General features: G+C 39.8%; 1 protein-coding gene and 1 long non-coding RNA gene across 4 annotated transcripts in view; one reads left to right on the top strand and one right to left on the bottom strand.

Moving 5' to 3' along the window:
* LOC144294983 (uncharacterized) overlaps positions 1–6,699 on the bottom strand; it is a 30,166-nt gene extending 23,467 nt beyond the window's left edge. Inside the window, exons 1-2 of one of the 3 annotated variants that reach the window (XR_013362324.1) lie at positions 6,431–6,699; positions 5,505–5,567 (exon numbers count right to left, since the gene is read on the bottom strand). This is a non-coding gene — a long non-coding RNA (uncharacterized LOC144294983). The remainder of the gene's footprint in view (positions 1–5,504; positions 5,568–6,430) is intronic. The other 2 variants (XR_013362323.1, XR_013362325.1) reach the window with 2 other exon arrangements.
* A 43-nt stretch (positions 6,700–6,742) lies between these two features.
* The window catches only part of RAB30 (RAB30, member RAS oncogene family), a 90,369-nt gene continuing 83,640 nt past the window's right edge, over positions 6,743–13,471 (top strand). Inside the window, exon 1 of the mRNA XM_077867233.1 lies at positions 6,743–6,989. The gene's annotated coding sequence lies outside the window, so the exon portion shown is untranslated. The remainder of the gene's footprint in view (positions 6,990–13,471) is intronic.

The following is a 13,471-nucleotide window of genomic DNA, read 5'->3' as shown; positions in this document are numbered from 1 at the left end:
TCACATTTGGATATGCTGACAGGCTCTAGTAATAAACCAATTTCCTGTGGTATTTTTGATTATACTGAATCCTTACCTGTCTTAGCTATTTCCTTCTTTTTGCTGACACCTTCCCATTTATTCTATTAAATATCTGAAGGGAAACAGCAGCTCATTTAAATTATTAGGTAATGACAGTGAATTCTAACAATGGAAAATTTAGTTTATAATCGTCAGAAATGGACTTTCCACTTTTTGTTGAGGGCTCTGTTGCTGTAGATGTTACTTTTCTCTCCTTGTACATTTTTGTTTCCACAATCATACCTTCCTCACACAAATAATTAAAAGCATCTATATCAGACTACTCCTCCAGGTAATGTGTCTTGGTAATCATAGTTAGGCAAAAGCAGACAAGTTTTGTTCAAGTTTAATTTGGTCAAATGAACACTGTTTTTCTCTAACAATGGTTGTGAGGATCCGAGTCAGGTTTAGTTGGTAAACACTGATATTGTTATAAAGGACAAACACCATCTTTTTAGGACCAGTAATTTCTCAGAAGAAACTTAGGTTTTTGGTCATTGCTATGCTTTTTTGGAAACATCATAAAAATGCACTATACTTTGAGCAGAAGATTGGTTAAATAGGCAGCCATAAAATCCCTCAAAGGAACAGGAACAAATGGAATAGAGAGGGGAAAAAAAATCAATGAAAAGTATGGGAGTATTCATAGAAAAAAATACGTAAGTACTTCAGACCTCTTCCATCTTTCCTCTGGCCCAATTTGGAACAGTGTAGAATTCTCTTTGGGAAATGATCAAACTGCCCTGAAGTAGAGTGTGATTTTGGCCTCTAAGTAGGAAGATTTAAATAAAAACCTTCTTTCAGTCCCACATACCCTCTTATTATTTTCTATTATTTCTTGCCTCTTCCAGAGCCAAACTTCATATAATAGGTTATCCACATTCAGTATCTACTTCTTTCCCCTTTCCCATTCATTCACCCCCTAAGCCCCCTGAAATCTGGCATCTCAAGTACTCAATTCAACTTTTCTATTACAAGCAACCCAGAACTCCCAACAAATGCCAAACAGGTTCTAGGAATGTGAAAGAGAAGAGCAGAATTTATCTGGAAAATGAGAAAATCCAGCAACCCATCTCAGGTGAATACACAGCAACATGAAAAGCAAAAATAATTGCTCATAAAATATCTTAGGACCAGCAGGAAACAGAGAAGCAAATAATTTTGGAAAGACAAACATGAATACTGAAAACAGGTCATGGGACTGAAACTCAAGCATAATACCAGCATTAAATATACAGAGTAAAAAAAGCTGACTTGAAATGAAAATTCTTCCATTGAGATTGTCAAATGTAAAAGAGGGTAATAAATGTAAAGTTCATCACCAAGAGTAACACTTAACTTTCACTACATTCACAATTGTTGAGACAGTAGTCCATTGAAATAGCATGAGACTGGTAAAGGTCATTTATTACTACAGTTATGCTGTTTAGTTTCAATATAGCAATTGTAATATAAGTGCTCTTGTATGTCAGTTATTTGTAGTTTACTTTTACCACTCCTGCAATTGTTTTATTTCACCATGTGTAAAATACTCTACAAATTTATGTTTTCCTCTATTTCTGTCTCATATATAAAATAATAGGAAACACTCACAAGGAAGGGACTCTAAACATTGAGCCAAGAAAATAAACATCATCCAGTTTGATGGGGACAATTACTATGAAACTATAAATCCCGCTTATTACTATACTAACGACTAAAAATCTGCTGTGAGAGGAAAAGGAAGGAGGAAAGCTGAGGGTTTTTTTTTTTTTTTTTTTTTGGCTCAAAGTGTTAAAAATTTGTCACTTAGTTTATATAAAAGATTATGGTCACTAAATTTTATCTTCTGAGTATCTTAGAGTAGCTCAAAGTCCCCAGGCTATTCAATTTGATAAACACCTATGTGCTAAATTCATCAAATCAGGAGTGTTAAGAGGGTAACTGATGAACTTTCCTAAAAGGTTTTAAGATACAAGTCACTGAGGATTAACATTTACAGCAAGTTCAAATCCACATAGCCCCCTCTAAAGACTATATCAAGTTAAGAATTAAGTATGTGTCTATTTGCATAATTGTTCACAACTGCACATTTCTGTAGTTTCCTTAAAAGGCTTTATGTTCAGACATTTATATTTGATTAAATCCATCTTCATATACTTACTCTTGCAAGGAAGTATTTTCTAGTGCTACAATTATCCAAACCTATTAAAAATTGAAATAGAATCAACAGGGCTTGCTTTTCTGGTTAATCATTAACTATGGACATTTGGATTTTAAATCTTGGCCCAGGGTATTTACAGCATTTACCTTCAGTGGCCTATAAAATCCAGCAGCTAAAATTATGTCAATTTGTTATAAACACAATGAGTTAACTAAGCAAAATTAGAAAACCTACATTTTAGTTTCCTGAATATGAAGGCAAAGCAAAGTGTTTGAAATATGAAATATTAATTTCCAGAATGAGTTAAGATCTACCCAAGAGGTGCTAAACTCTATGTCATGCTTACTTTTGTTTATCAAGAATGTACACTAGAAAACATCTAATTTAATCTGAGGTCTGAAAAGATATCTTTTAGTAAAATGTTTTCCTCTTTAAGTTTGCTTATCTCAACTCTAATCAGGTTAGAATAATTTTTAATATAACTACTGGGCCTCTATCACCTTAGGGTTGCTGACATTTCATTTCTGAGATAAGAAAATTAATTCTATTTTGGAAAAGATACAGAAAGGCAGAAAACACCTGTTTTCTCAAATTTCATAGCTTGGAATATAAAAGCATTACTTTAGAATTTTGTAAGATATGAAACAATTCTAACATTTTTCATAATTTAGAACATCATTTTCCTTAAGGGAATTAACTGCAGTGATTCTGGGGCAGCCCCGGTGGCGCAGCAGTTTAACGCCGCCTGCAGTCTGGGGTGTGATCCTGGAGATCCAGGATCGAGTCCCACATCGGGCTCCTGCATGGAGCCTGCTTCTCCCTCTGCCTGTGTCTCTGCCTCTCTCTCTGTGTGTCTCATGAATAAATAAATAAAATCTTAAAAACAAACAAACAAACTTTCCTTTAAAAAAAAAAAAAGAAGAAGACAAAGCCTGACTGTCATATCAACTTAGGGCTTTTTCAAACTACATATAGGTACACTAAAGTTTTTATTATGCGATTTTAAAAAAATTTCAGTCAGGCACAACTATAATCTCTTAGGAATGTTAACTTAGTAACAGGCATTTCACATTCCTTTAAAAGTAGTATGGGCTGAAATAGATTGTTGCCCTGTATCACTATTTGAAGGGAAGAAACAGAACCATATTTTGCTAGGAACTTGGTCTTACACATTTGACTTAACAAATTGTTGGAAAAATCTGAGGTAATCCCTCTCCTTGGGGTTCTAACTACTCTGTGGCTAGTTTTTATTTAGTTTTTTTTTTTTTTAAAGATTTTTATTTATTTATTCATGAGAAACACACACAGAGAAAAGAGGCACAGACAGAGGCAGAGGGAGAAGCAGGCTCCATGTAGGGAGCCTGACGTGGGACTTGATCCTGGGTCCCCAGGATCATGCCCTGGGCAGAAGGCGGTGCTAAACCGCTGAGCCATCCAGAATGTCCCTTATTTAGTTTTTTTAAAAAAAAATTATTTAATTTCAATTAAAAAATTATACTCTATTGTATATCATTTACCTAATGTCAATAATACTTAGACAATATCAATAATTTTAAAAATTTAGGATTCAGCACAAGGAAAGGAATTATTGAAAAAAAAAGAAAAATTGTTTTCAGAAAATCCTAGCATCTTGCCTCTTTCAATACTTGACTCTCTTAAATATCTGAGTAGCTTTACCATAATCTTGAGATAGTGTGAACTCTTACTTGGGTTTCTTATCATTACTTTCTGGTGTTACATTCAATGCACTCTAAAAAATATCTAGGTAAGTCAGGATATCATGGTTCTCATAATGCTCAACTGAAATCTCCCCCAATCTACCGTCTCACTTAATGTATAAACTGATCTCCAGATCATTTTCTCATCTACACATTTTCAGAACTCATTTACGGGTATAATTAGTGACAAAACCAAAATCTTTGCCAAAACTTTTGTTATTACTAGTGTAATGCATCACGATAAACATAAATAGAGGACGTAGAGGACTACTCTACCCTACCCCTGTACATTCACTCATAGTTTTAAAAATACACAAAAACTGCTTTCAACCCAGCAGAGTAATTCAGCAGGGATGAGTGGACGATAGCTATGTATCTTTAGAGCTCTGTAAGTGATCCTGACACTTAACACTTGAAGAAACTCTTGCCATAAGAGCAAATGACTCTCTACTACTCTTTAATGAGCTACCTATAATTACACTACGAATCAATACCTTAATCCTTTTCCAAGAGATGAAAAGAATGTTAGTTGCTTTATTCACCAAAGGCATTCTTAATCCCACTTTTCAGTTTTCCTAACCCAATGTTTTCTCTGGGATACTGCAGCTATTCTTTTAGAAACTGGTGTCACCAACTCTTCAAATATTAACTTTGTAAACAAAATTTCTAAAGAAGAATGCAGGATTTTTTTCCCTAAAAGTTAAAGGTTAAATCATGGAGTCTTTTTTTTAGGTATTAAATACATCTTTCAATTCTTTACGGTTAGATATCCACTGGAGATGAGCTGGAAAAACTTCAAACTGCCTAAACATATGACAAATTAGAAGTTATAGAAATCGCTGCGTTATATAGGTCTAGTTTCACACAGATTTCTAAGCAATCTGCCCCTGCCCCCACAAATTTGTCTTCCACCGTAACTCAGATTAAGGCTATTGCTCATATAAAGAAATTATCTCATACCACGAACAAGACTCACTACAGGTTTGTAAAATAAGATACCAATGAACCACCAAGCCCTAAAAATAATTTAAGAGTTTGAAACTAAGCCTAAATGCAAAGTTGTCCACTCTATTTTCTCTGTTAAACATAAAACACTTTGATAGTTATACTGATGGTCAGAAAGAACACAGCAAATACTTTGTTCCCTTTCCTATACTTACCACCATTACTTGCAAAGAAGGTATTTCTGAATAACAGAAATATTTGTATGAGCCTTTCCCATTGTTGTACTGCATGGATGAGACCAACACATATTACCTTTGTTAAAAATGAAACCAAGCCTTTCGTGTTGTGACTTGTTCCCAGAAACGTGACAGAAGATCATTCTTTTATGTTTTTGTAGTTACCATCTGTATACATCTTAAAGGCTGTTTCTACTATGTTTTTATTCTTTTTCATCACTCTGCCTAGCTTTTCCGGATAGGAGAATCCATCCATCAACTGTACTGTTATTACTAACTCCTAACAGAGAGGTGAAATGCATACCCTTGCCGACCCAAAGTAACAAGTTCCTAATGTTGTTTTTAGAATAATTGTGCAAGAGGGAGGGAGGAAAAAAAAAAAAATATATATATATATATCACATTTTTAACCCTTCAGACACCCTCAGGAAGAAAAGACATTTTCCATCTTTCATAGTGCAGTCTCTGAAAAAGAACAAATATACAGCATTGTTTTAGTAACACAATTGGAAAAAAAAAATACAGTTCATTTGAGATCCTGAGCAAGATAACGTAAAGACCAGTGATTTTGGTTTCAGTTAATTGAGAACAAAAGAAATTAGTTCTCAATGTTAATCGTATATATGGACTATCACAAATTAAACACTAAGTGTATTTTTAAAATAAAATACATGGTGACCCATGCTAAAGAACACCGCGTCTTCTCAGTATTTTAGCATACACTACACGTTTACCCAAGTACCCAGGTTACCTCGAAACCGACCGCCAGCTGTCAACAGGGCAGTAACACCCTGACACGCCAACCGGGCGCTGGTCCGCTAGACCGCGCCGTCTTCCCTCAATCGCGGCGCCAAAGCCCCGTCCCCTCACCCGGTGCTCCGCAGCGTGGCCACTAGAGCAAAGACCCCTTTCTTCGGACCTTTCCGCAAATCATTCCTGTCTGAAAAACCCATAAAGGTCCGAAACCTTGCGGAGGGGTAAGGAAAGTTGGAAATATAAATGACAAAAAGATAAAAATAAAATTGGGAGGAGTAACGCAGCTCCGCGTGGGTGGAAGCCGGCTTCGCTGACCCGAGTGACAAGGGTCGCGTCCGGGGTCCCCGCAGCCCAAGGATACCGACCGCTCCGAGGGTCCCGTAAGCGGGCCTAAGTGATGCTCTGGGCCCAGGAGTACACGGACTCCCTCAACCCCTTAATAAGAAAAGGACGAAGACCGGTAGGGTACGTCTACGACCTGCCGGACAGCGAGGCCGAGGCCCAGTCGGCCTCTGGATACTGCGTCCAGCTGGACCCGCCCTCCAATCTGCCCCCAGATGCCGCGTCCACACCTGGGTCCCCGGGTTTGGGCCCTGCGCTCTCCGCTCGGTTTACCCTCCACCGCCGTCCCCACCGCACCACCATTCGGCTCGCGCGCTGCCTAAAACCTCAGCCAGGTTCCGCGGACTCTTCCCGGCACTCCTAACATGGCGGCCGGGTCCCCTTCGCTCCCGGGGCCCACTCTGGGCGCGTCCGACCTTGGCGCATTTTGGGCATTGTAGTTCCCGAGATAGCCCCGGTGTCCTGCCGGGCCCTTAGAAGACTACGATTCCCAGAGTGCACCGCTCCTGAGCATGGCTATTGGGGCCTTTCGGACAGAGGGATGATGTCATTGCAAAAACCCCACTGCATTCATTGTGCTACGGTCTATCCACCCCCCTGCTGCTGCTGCTGCTGCTGGGCTTGCGTTTGCCGCTTGCTCCAGCTGAGCTAAGAGTAGCAGCGGCACCAGGGCAGGGACTGACTCCAGCCCTTGGACTTAGGACATCGCAACACGTTCTCTTGCCTGCGTGACTCATTCGCACATCATTTCTGTTTATGCCTGGGGTGGGAAGAACTATCCCAAACCAGGTGAGTTGAAGTGATTTATTCAAATGGTTCTACCAAGTTATTCCTCCCGCTTAATTCTCAAGGCTTTCTTTTGGGAAGATGGGGGCGGGAGGATTGGAGAGGTGCTCGCAAGTGCTGCTAAGCAAAAAGCTCTGTGCAATTTGGGTCACTGCAAAGAACAACTCTAGCAACCTACCCCCGCCAGAGGACCGATTCCTGCCAATTCTCTAGTCGCAACTCCCCTCAACCTTTCTGAGGATGGGAGAGGGGGCTGGGCTGGGGAGGATGTTGGGAAGTGCTCTTGGAAAATCAGAAGAAGGCAGAGGTGGGGGACTGCAGTCCTGTCACCTAGGGCCCCAGAGTGCTGAGGTTTGAGTGGGAAGGGGTGATGCGTGGGGAGAAATGGAGACAGTGATTTAATGTGGTTGCACTACTTTAGAACATTTCTATGTCGCTTGAGCAAGCACACACTATTTATTTTTAAGATGAGCGTGCTTCTGAGTAGGTTAAGTTTTGTGGGGCTCTATTTTACGTGTGTGTCTGTGTCGTTTGTGTCGCCTTTTCTGCTGATTTGAGGTGACACTGTCCTTTAATGGTGCACTCCCTGCCAGTCAGAAACATTTCACGTGTCTGGGGAAGCTTCTCTTAGGCTGCTGGAAGCAGCATTTTTGTTAAGTGTTTTTCTTCTTCCCACTGCAGGATTGTTTGGAAGTGGAGCCGACAGATTTGTGCTCGTGTGAGTGTTTTAAATTATGTGGCAGTAGGCTCCTTGCCACTGACAATGGTACCATAATGAGCTGCCTTTTCGTGAGGCACAGTCACCAGTCACAACTAAAGGTTTGACGAAGGGATCATTAGGGAAATCCTGGTTCATTTTGATGCATTAGGGAAAGGGAAAGTTAGAAGTACTGTTAACCTTCATTTGCCATTACTGAAAGGTACCCAGAAGGTATCTTCTGAAAAGAAGAGTGATCCTGGCCAGGGAAATCAAGGAGCATAGAGGTGTTTTTTGTTTGTTTTTTGGGGTTTTGTTTTTAAGCGAACTGACACATTTAATAAGATAGAAAGCATTCTGGCTTGTATGATTTTGGCTTTTGTAAGAGTTATTAGGATGATTAGTGCAATAAATGTTACTTTGAGATAAACAGCTGGCTGACTCCAGAACAGATGGGGCCAGTCTTAGCTGAGAGATCTACAACCTTGGAAATGAATGGACTTGGGGTCAACCACACCCCCTCTTGGAATGTCAAAACAAGGAGAAATGCCAGAGCATTTTATGCTTAACTCTAAAATGCCAAATCTTTTTGTAGCCAGGTCAGGCATTGGGTGAAAGTCATTCCTGGTTGTTTTCTGCTGAACAAATTTTGTCCATTTTCGATTCAGACCCTTAGGTCTTCAGAGTTGCAACGGGGTGATGCTTCGTGAAATACTGCTTGTTACTGAATGCAAAGGAAGGTCCATTGTATGGGCTTTGTAGTAGAGTGATTTATTGGGATGCAATGAGCAGCTTTGGGATTTGGGAAAAGATTGCCTGGCTTTGCCTCTCTATGTTTCTCTGATGCTTACTGTCTATTGTCCTGGGAACATTACCCTTTTGCCAGCACCTTCCTTGCCCCACCCCTCTATGTCTTTTGAAGTTCTTTCTGTTTCTTTCCCTGTTTCTCCATTTACAATTCTCATTTTTCCTCTCTGTTTCAAAATTTCTCTCATCACCAATATACAAGTCTAAGTATTTTTCCAATTTCTTAATACCCTCCCTACCCCTTCTCGAACTCACCCAGAAACTCCAGGGTGGAAGTAGACTGGGCAAGTATTTATTCCACAGAGCTTCTCTTGGAAAAGGCTTTTTCCTTTTCTTACAGTGGGTGCTAGACAGGATTCGCAGCAATGAATCTGACCCTTTGGCTTGGTTTGTGGCTTCTGTGATAGATATAATTTGGCCTCAGCAGCTTTTGGACAATGCAGTGTTGCAGTTGAGCCCATGTCACTGTTCTTTTCATTGGTACCTGTACTAAGAGCTGCCAGTGCATTAGCAAGGTTTTAAAATGCTTTACATGAGGGACATCTAGCTGGCTCAGGAGGAAGAGCATGTGACTCCTGATCTTGGGGTTGTGAGTTTGAGCTCCACGTTGGGTGTGTAAAGATTACTTAAATAAATAAAAACTTAAAAAAAAAAAAAAAAACAACCCCAAACCCAAATACTCTACTTGAAATCTTCTCTTAATTCCCCCCAAATAAGAAGACTTCAAAAGGCTTCTGCCTCATTTAATACTCCCCCTGCCCCCCCCCCCCCCCATTCCTGCTCTAATAAGTGGTGGGAAGGCCATCTTTTCTGTTGATTGCTGAGAAGCAATCCAGGTAGCCTTCCTGCCCATTTGTTTTTTGTTTTGCTTTTTTTTTTAAGACACTTGGAGTGGTAGCAGTGTTCCCTTCTGTGATGTCTTCTAACAGGATGAAAAAAAATGTTATTTTTTATTTGCTCTTTTAAGGAGAAGAATGTGGTGGTGGTTATGTTCGTTTGTTTAACATTAGTGCTTTTCCAGGCACTAACTGTTGTTGGTATGGAGGCAACTAGTGTGACAGGCTGATTCAGAAGTTTTCTTCCTAGACCTCTCTCTCACTACCTTCTCATTCCTAATTTTCTTATTCTAGGATGCTTCATCTCCTAACAACATTGTTTAGTATTTTGGGGGGAAAGATGAGCTGAATAATGGGTTAGATTTGTCCCATCACTATTTCTGTGCCCTTGAAAAACTATGCATTTCTTTCTGCCTCTGTTTACATATTTGCAAGTGGATAATGATCCTTGTCCCTTGGCTTACTTGGAGTAACAGTTTGGTCCTAGCTCATAATTCTGATGACAAATATTTTTTTTTTAATTTTTATTTATTTATGATAGTCACACACACAGAGAGAGAGAGGCAGAGACACAGGCAGAGGGAGAAGCAGGCTCCATGCACCGGGAGCCCGATGTGGGATTCGATCCCGGGTCTCCAGGATCGCGCCCTGGGCCAAAGGCAGGCGCTAAACCGCTGCACCACCCAGGGATCCCTGATGACAAATGTTAATTGAGCAGCTACTGTGTTTTAAGGACTATGGATACATCAGTGAAAGAGAAGCTTCCCCAGGCACCTGGGTGGCTCAGTCAGTTAAGCGTCAGACTCTTGATTTCGGCTCAGGTCATAATCTCAGGGCTGTGAGATGGAGCCCTGCACTGAGCTCTGCACCCAGTGTGGCGTCTGCTTGAGATTCTTTCTCTGTCTCCCTCTGCCCCTCCCCCTGCTTGCTTGTGTACCTGTTCTTTCTCTCTCTCTAAATAAAATATTTAAAAGAGAGAGAGGAAGAGAAGCTTCCCCTGCCCCCATGGAGCTTCTGTTCTAATAGGGAGATGATCATTGGACAAGTAATCACAGTGTGATGAATGCTACTGCCCAAAGGGGATGTACTATATGGTAGAATAGGAGTGCCTAGAAATCATGGAAGGATTCCTGTAGGAGGTGACACTTTAAGAAACTTGAAGAGTGAGTGGGACTAATTTAGCTTGACAATGAGAGGTGCTTACCAGGAGACAGAGGATTTTTGACAAGGGAAACTTCGTGTTCAAAGTACAAAGGAAAGAGTGGTAAATATGAGGATTGGAAAGGAGGTCAATCAGGCTATGGGAGTAGAGCAAAGGGAGAGAGACCAGACCAAGCTGGAGAAGTGGGCAGAGTCTGGAGAGTGGGCAATTTTCTGAGCCTCATGTGTGTTTTGGTCTTTATCCTAAGAGCAACAGAAACTTAATAAAGCGATTTAAATAGCTAGATGAATTATGTATGTAAAATGATATGAAAAACATCACCTTGGCTATTAAGTGGAGGCGAGGTTGGAGGAGAGGATTGGCCAAAGTGAATATGTAAAGGACAGTTAGCAAATCAGGCTTGTAGTCTATGTGAGGAATAATGGTGGCTTGGATCTAGGGTGGTGGCAGAGGGCTTGGAGAGAAGGGAAGCGATTGGAGAGATGCTAAACTTGAAAATTATAATTGATAAGATTGTGTATTGATTGGATGTAGGGATAGCGAGAAAGGAGAGTAAAGAGGACTTGAGTTTTTCCTTGAGCAAATGAGAATGCCATTTTCAGAAAAAGAGAACACTGGATAGAGACCAGATTTTTGTTTGTTTGTTCAAGAAGGAGGGACTTTTGGCCATATTGAGTTTGAAGTTCCAGACAGACATCTAAGATCTTTCTCTCTTTTACCCTGTCCAAGTGTAGGATGTGGCACAGTAGACTTGAAGGGAGCTCTGGTGAGGCTTGCTGCTCTTTTATTAGCTGTATGATGTTGGGCATGTTATATTCTTTTTCTGAACTTTAGTTTCCTTATCTGTGAAGTATATTTATTCCTCTAATTTATATTGATTTTCCCCCCAGCTCTATATGTATGGTGCTAAGAATACAGTATTGAATAAGATAGTGTTTGCTTCAGAAGAATTCACTCAAGTGAGGGAGGCAAACCTAAGTAGCCACACAAAAAGAATTATGTAGGCCATGCTAGGAGAGCACAGCCCCAGAAGGCTTTCATTTTTTCTTATTGGTGAGAATAAGACCTTTGACCTGAGACATGAAGTAAGAAGGAGCTCTCCAGATTATTCCCAGGCACCTAATAGAGTGTCTTGCCCAGATTAGGGACTCCGAATGTTTGTTGACTGAGTAAATTAACTTAAGTCACTGAGGGTCCATTGAAAAACAAGAAATACCAATGCATTGGAAGAAGGCATTTAGTAATACAGGTGTTAAATGTGAAATGCTTTTTAACAAATCCATTAAAACATATTCCTATGACCTGCATCCTTAGAGGTGTTTTTTTTTTTTTTTTTTTTATTTTTGATAGTCACAGAGAGAGAGAGAGAGAGAGAGAGAGGCAGAGACATAGGCAGAGGGAGAAGCAGGCTCCATGCACCGGGAGCCCGGCGTGGGATTCGATCCCGGGTCTCCAGGATCGCGCCCTGGGCCAAAGGCAGGCGCCAAACCGCTGCGCCACCCAGGGATCCCTGTTTTTTTTTATTTTTAGATGACTTGTAGGAAAATTCAGAAATATTCCAGATCTGGTTTCATTTTGGCTAAACTTCCTTTATTCAAGTTAGTTTCTCAAAAATAGTTTTAAAATTATATAGAGTTCCCTAAATCAGTGGGTCTCACACTTTTGAATTGTATAGATAAGCAGAATTACAAAAAATAAGGTAAAATGGGGTGAGCTGTTAACAGTGGTTATTTTTCTATAGTAGAGAGAGATTTTTTAAAAAATGACCCCTTAACTTTTATGTCGTAAAATAAAGGACACTTAATACCAAATTTGAGGGAGATCCTGCTTTTAAAATTAAAAATATATTGAGCTTTATGAAAAATTCTCTACTTTGTCTTTATTATTCTCATTTTGTTGCAGGATAGTAAAAAAAAAAAAAAAAAGATGAACAAAACACCAGAATGTTATAATAATTTATGGAACCACTGCCCTATTTTCTTGGCTATGGTAGAAATGTGGCCCATCTCCAAATAAGAACACTTCCAAGTATGGAAGAATTTTGTATAGACCACAGATAATTTATTTTCAGTTCCTTCTCCATAGTAATCCAATGTCTGAAAACTAGATAGGTGTCCTCAAGATGTGTCTAAGGTAGCAGTTCTTTACTTGTCCCCAGAGGATCCTCACAAAGACCAGGACCTCTGAGAGCATATGTTAAAGTGTGTGTGTGTTAGAGAGAGAGAGAGTTAACATGCACATATTTTTGTATCACTATATGTGGTCTTTGGGCAAGTTATTTAACTTCTTTGAAGCTCAGTTTTTTGGTAAGATTATTATGAGTTTTAAATGAAATAATATGTTTTAAATGTCTGGCACTATGCCTGGTATAGCTGATGCTTATAGTAACTTTTTTTAAAAAAATATTTTATTTATTTATTTGAGGAAGAGAGAGAGAACACAAGCTTGGGGGAGGAGCAGAGGGAGAGGGAGAAGCAGACTCCCCACTGAGTAGGGAGCTTGATGCAAGGCTCCATCCCAGGACTCCCAGATGATGACCTGAGGTGAAGGCAGATGCTTAATCCACTGAGCCACTTACATACTCATCATAGTAACTGTTTTTAACATATTTATTTCTTGGTTTAAATATTTTATTTGTTGGCTGATGCTCGCTTAGTACTCATAGTGATAACACACAAAAAAGCATCACAGTGTAACTAGATAACCTGATGCAATGAGAAGAAGTACACATCACTGATGCGGAATTCTTGCCAGAAATGTTTAACCTAAATCTAATCATGAGGAAATAATCAGGCAAATCCAGATTGTGGGACATACTGCAAAACAGCTGGCCTGCGATCTTTGAAAATGTCAATGTCGTGAAAGACAAACAAAACAAAATAAAACAAAATATATAGCGGATTGATCTAGATTAAAGGAGGCCAGAGCTATGACAACCAAATGCAGCATATAACCTTTGATTGGATTCTGGACTTTAAAAAAA

The sequence above is a fragment of the Canis aureus genome, chromosome 23 (assembly GCF_053574225.1).
Source record: "Canis aureus isolate CA01 chromosome 23, VMU_Caureus_v.1.0, whole genome shotgun sequence".
Taxonomy (NCBI): Eukaryota; Metazoa; Chordata; class Mammalia; order Carnivora; family Canidae; genus Canis; species Canis aureus.
The sequence above is the reverse complement of the archived record's forward strand: the minus strand, read 5'-3'. Positions and strand labels throughout refer to the sequence as shown.